This window comes from Passer montanus, unplaced genomic scaffold, assembly GCF_014805655.1.
Source record: "Passer montanus isolate IOZ18808 unplaced genomic scaffold, ASM1480565v1 scaffold95, whole genome shotgun sequence".
Taxonomy (NCBI): domain Eukaryota; kingdom Metazoa; phylum Chordata; class Aves; order Passeriformes; family Passeridae; genus Passer; species Passer montanus.
Genome location: NW_024374923.1, coordinates 199,020 through 205,019, shown reverse-complemented (window position 1 = coordinate 205,019; position 6,000 = coordinate 199,020).

The window sequence follows — 6,000 nt, the reverse complement described above, 5'->3', positions numbered from 1 at the left end:
GCAATTCCCTTCTCATGTCACCTGGTGGCTGCTGAATCCTTCTGTAGCTCAGAAGGTGCCACTTATTCCTGGGAGAAATAGACACCTGACCTCTGAAGCAGTCCTAGGAGATTTAAGGATTTATGGTCTTTTTTTTTTTTTCTTAATTCCTAGTGATGGAATCGGACACCATAATACTACTGTGAGAAAAACAGACAGTGCTTTTCCATGGAAAAGGAGAAAGAACAGGCATAAATGTTCTCATTTTGAGTTACCTCATGCTATTTACACATAATTCCTTTTGATAGTTTGACGTGAGAATCAAGCCTTTAGTGTAAGGAAACACTTGATTCTTTTTTAACAGCCTCCTCTGCACAGCTGCATCAATAAATAAATTGACTGGGTCCAGAAAGAGCAAGGTAATTATTTTCAACAGTGTTCATCCTGATCTTCACCCAAACTGGGGACAGTTCAAAGCAGAATTTGAATGCAGTGTGTGTAATTTGCACTGAGCAAAAATTACTCTGCAGCAAGCCTATATGTCAGTAATTTCTTAGTTTCCTTTCAAAGGATCAAGAGGGAACACTGTCCCATGTGCATAAATGAGGGAACCATTTTCATCCCGTGACAAAGAGGGATTTTGTTTGCCAGTCTGGGTTGAATTGGCTGCAAAAGTGTGTTATTATTAATCTTGAATCTTGTGGAGTGATGGTTCTGCTTTGTGTTTAGTTTTTGGTGTGTTGTTTCATTGTTTGGAGTTTCTTTATAATTCCAGTAAATTCATCCACAGAATCCTGATTTCTTTCTGGTTGTTAGAGGTGGGTGTTGTAGCAATAGATCTTGTTGAATAAGGACAGGTGGTTTTCACCCTTGTCTGTCATCAGCCTAGTTTACAATAAGAGGTGTGAAAAAGGCACACTTTTCCCACAGGGCAAACACACATTTGGATGAGGGCTTGTGTTTAAAGGGCACATAATTAATAGCTGTAAAGGGTCTGCTCCTCTAAACATAGCAAGGAGGTGATGTTCACTTGAACAAGTACTACTGGGGGAGAGAGTTTTACAAAAGAGAAAAAAAAGAAAATATTTGCTCAGGAATTTAAAGTCAGCAGTCCTGTTCAGAGACAGTAAGGTGTGTCCTCTTACCTCTTTCAGGTATTTCTATCAATCTCTTTTGGAAGATCTTTGGAGGGATGACTGAGATGTCTTATCTGAGGGGCTGGAGGGTGGGAGTGGGGTATGCAAGCACACAGCTGCAATTGATAAAAGTCCATCAGTCCATCAAAAGTCCATCAGTCCATCAAAAGTCCATCATCTTGTGCCAAGCAGCTGGGACAAGAAGGGCTCTTGTTCTGTTTTCTTGAGAAAAAAGGCCTTGCAGAAGTAGCAGCCAGGACATGACCTTACAGGCCTGAGGACAGGGAGGGCCAGCTGGCCACTAGATCTAGTGGAGGACATACAACCCCCTCTCCATGGACAGAGTGCTTTAGGGGGCCCTGGAGATCCCCAGAAACAGAGCCCCCAACACTTAGCAAACAGGACTTGTGTGGCTCTTTCTGCAGGCTGCCTCTGAACAGCGAAGAGCACAGGGGTTGGTGAGAGAAGAAGGACTGCATCTTTTGAAGCATGGCTCATTGACAAAATGCTGCAAGAGAGTAGAAATAAAAGCTCAACCACTTTTTGATGACTCCCCCGAATGTTTGTGGGAGGGTCATTCTCTCCCAGAAATAAAAGCTCAACCACTTTTTGATGACTCCCCCTGAATATTTGTGGGAGGGTCATTCTTTGCAAGCACAGGATATTCCTCCTGACAGCATTATTTCAGTGCTGCATTTCCCTTGCTCCTGTGACAGTGCCTCCTTCCTAGTTGTCTTTCAAGACCCTGTCAGATTTGAGAACTTGCTGTCAGTCCAGTACTTTCCAGTACTACAAGCTGGGAGCAGCTCTCCTGTACTCACAGGCACTTCTGCAGTGAGCTGTGGTATGGGAGAGCACTTCTCTTTCTGCTCCACTACAGCAGAGCACCTCCCCAAAAGTCTGTCAGGGTTGAGAGATGTCCCTGCCAGTGCTTCTCCTTGGTCCTGACTCCTCTCCAGTAGGGTTTGGATTTCTCTTCAGTCAGCTGTGGTGCAGCCCTGGGGAGAGAATGGGAAGAATGCAGAAGGATGAGGAGTCTGGCACAGCCAGGGCTTTGGGGGCTGGCTCAGCTGGGACAGGTCTGCAGGACAGGCTTGTGATTCCTCTGGGAGATCCCCTGAGCACCTCTGGGTTTGGGTGCTCTCTCTGCTTCTGCCCAGACTTCTTGTGACCTGCCTTTTATATCCTTCTTCTTAGCTGCTTATTTTACTTATGACACTTGGCTTTCATACAGCTCTCAGAACAGCTAAGGTTTGTTCTGTGAGGATGAGGAAGGTGTTCTTCTTGCCCCAGTCTTTATTTTATATCTGTGTAGTTTTCTAAGGAGCATATATAATCTACCTCCCACCCCAACCCCTTTTTTCCTTCCTAAAATTACACTTCATTTTCTGCACTGTAGATGTAGAGAGAGCCAACTTTCTGCCTGAGGTTGTAAAATGGTTGGAATGGAGAAAAAGAGAGGCAGGACCTTAGCTGAGATGTGCATGTGGGAGGGAGGAGGTGTGGGGGGACAGGGAGTATTCATGGAGCCCCATGTGAAGGGACCAGCAGCCTGTGTGGCACAAAAACATTTTAAACTCACAACAGGGGAGTGTTCCGTGGATTGAAGGCTTCATAGAGAGAGCCTGCCAGCTACAAAAAACAAATCTTTAAATAACTGGGAGAACGATGAGGGAAAGTCGGAGCCGCTTGCTTGCAGGAAGAGAGAGAGCTTCCCTCAGCCTGGGTGGAAAACTGTGTGATCCCATTGGTTTTGGGAACTTTGCAAGGGTTTACACCATGGAAGAATTTCGCCTGCTGGGTCCAACGGCCTTAGTCAGCCTGAATTATTCTTTTGTCCCTTCTCTGCATCCCAATTGCAGCAATAGGCACGAAAATGTGTGTTGGTCTTGGTTCCAGTGAGGCAGGTTTTACCGGCCTTGTGTGAGGGACCCTTGTTAAAACTGCACTGTTGAGCTGGAGGGAAAGTTTCTTCAGCTTTCCAAAGAATTCTCTTTATGGGCAGAGTTCAAGCTAGGGAAATGCCAGCCTGAGAGGTGGAACATAAGGTGAATTACAAGCAAAGGAGTACAAGCAGATATAATAAATCCTTTACCACTGATAGTAGCCTGCCAGCTATATTACATATTTAAAGGGAGTACTCTTTAACAAAAATAATTAAAATATATACTTTCAATTTATTGAAAGCTTATTGCTCCAGAATATCCGTGAAAACCCTGCCTTGAGGAATGTCCTTTAGTTAAATATATGCCAGCCCAAGTCCCTATATCTGTATAACTACAAGCATTTTTTTGTTTTAGAGGAAAATTTTAACATTCATATTTTTACCACTGCTTACCTAGTAGATTCTTGGCTGAGTGAGAAGGAGCTTAAAATTATTCTGGCCCTAACATGGACCATGTGCCATCATGACACAGATGCTGATGGCACCTGGCCTCTCCTTGCAACTTCTACAGTGTGTTCCATGTGCTTCTGTTTCTCCAGCTGACCCTTAAAGAGTGTCCTCTGAGCCGTCTGATATGAAACAGAGAGTGAGAAAAATACACAAGTGTGAGAAAGCCCAGTGTCTCTGTAGGGACCAAGATTTGCCTGTTCGTTGGGCTTTTGTACTAGTATAATCTCTTATGTATCTTTATGGCCCAGTATGATTTTCTTCTTCCTGGAAAGCATTACTTGGTTTTGGGTTTTTTACCTTCATTGCAGGCATATGATTTCAAATACCTTCGTCAGACTCCAACACGTAGTTCTTCAGAAATGTAATGGGCAGGTAGGCATGGGAAAGAATTTGATTATATTTGAAAAGAAAGATGAAATAGATCTGATGGTAAAGCTATCCAGCATGTTTTAGCTTTCTCTCTGTAGTTTAGGTAGAAAGGATTGTTCTTCTGCCAGTGTAAATATATAAATTTTAAAAGAGATGTCAAGGACTGCTTAACATACAGACAAAAAAATGTTTCACACATCTGCCCTTATAATAGCCCTATGTGTTTGTATTCTACTTATTTATGCATTCGCATTTGGTTTATTTATGAGATCTTTGCCCAGAAATGTTCCCTTATTAACTCTATATGGCTCTATATGGTAATTAATATATCACTGTGATATTCCATCTGTTATTATTTCTCCAGCATTTGCACCTATGAGCCCCAACCACGATCAGAGTCTCATTTGGATCCAAGGATCAAAGCCTCTTTTGTACTAGTTACTCCACATATGCACAGAGGGTAGCTGAGGCTTTTAGTCTAAACACAGAAACTGGGCAAGTGTCAGTGAAGGGATGGGTGCTGGCCCCTAGCACTGACCAGCCCATCAAGCAGTGCTGAGGGAAATGAAGTAGCCATGGAAGTAAGGCCCAGATCCCCCGCAGTGCCTTTGCTAGTCTGCCTCTCCTCAGTGCTCTGGCACCTCCAAAATAAGAGAGTCACGCTATGACTGTGATTTCTTTGGTGGGTTTGGGCTGTGATAAAACACGTACCCAAGCCCACAGAAAGGGATGTAGCAACTGTCAACTTTTTGGTCATAGAGATGGAATGAAAAAGCAACTTGTTAAGCAGGCTGAACAACAAGGATACCCTGATGTGAGCCATGTTCCTGTGAGATTTTGTGCACCAGCAGGTGCCTGCTGGGAGCAGCGGGAGCTGAAGTCCACAGACTCCTCTGTAGCAGGCTGGCAAACATGGGAGGTGGCTACAACAGTGATGGCACAAAAGATGCTTTAAAGCTGTGGTTATGGTAGGAAGCTGGAAATCAAGGCTCATGCCCAGAGAGTTACAAGGAGGAGGAGAAAAAGAAAGGGGTAGTGTCAGTGTCGTTGAGGTTTATGAATCCAAAGCTAAAGTAAACATAAATAACCTGTAAATGGTGTGGAAGTAGAAGGAACATTTTAATTCAGCTTTGCAGATTGTGAGCAAGTGATTCTGGCAGGCCAGGGTAATGCTTTAACTACTATGGTGATGATGCTATTGCTGTGTAGTCTGAAAGTAAAAAGAAGACTATCTTTTGTCAGAATAGCAATGTGTTAATAATTATAAAATAAGCTTCTCCAAACTGGTGTCCAATGGAAGGAGCCTCCATAAGCAGTGTGACATTCATGCTGTCAGGGACTCATTATTTCTGTTAGTGGTGGCAGGAAGGCACCAGCTTAACTGGAAATATTGAAAAGTCTTCTGCTTGAGGGGAAAAATAGTAAGCACAGATGGTTTGAGAACCCAACTTTACAGTTTTCTGATGGTAAAACCAGAAATTATTTATGATATCCAGAAAATGCTAAAGGAAACATGAAATGGAATATCCAGTTTCAATAGCTGTGGTGGGAACAAAATCTTTCCACCTGAAGTGAATATTAAAATATTTCCTTTCTGATCTTCTTCCTTAGAGAAGGAGACTTTTGTCTGTGTGTGGTTGGGGATGGTGGGAAATAATAATTTTCAATATTTCAAGTATGAAAATTAAAATAGGTTTATTATTCTGAATGTGATAGTAGTGTCCCATGGCAATGGTACTCTATGGAGTTCCTCATGTTCCACTTTGCTGCTTGGTTTGCAGCTTTCCATCTGACCCTCAGAGCCATCCTTCTGCAGAAGTGGGAGGATGGAAGGTGCCATTCTGTGCTCTGCAACACAATTTGTTTGGATGATCTGTTACTTGAAAAGAACCCTGTGAACCTGGGTATGTTGATATTTAGGGAATGTTTTCAGGGGAACAATTTCCCAAAGCTAGGGTGAAGGACATCTTTCAAAAACAGAATGGGAATGACAATTTCTTAAAGTTTTCCTGTGAATCACATCAATAATCTAAAACAAAAGAAAAACACCAAAAAAACCCCAAAAAACCACCACCAACAACAAAAAACATCCAATGAAACAAAAAAACCCCCCAGAGCTGG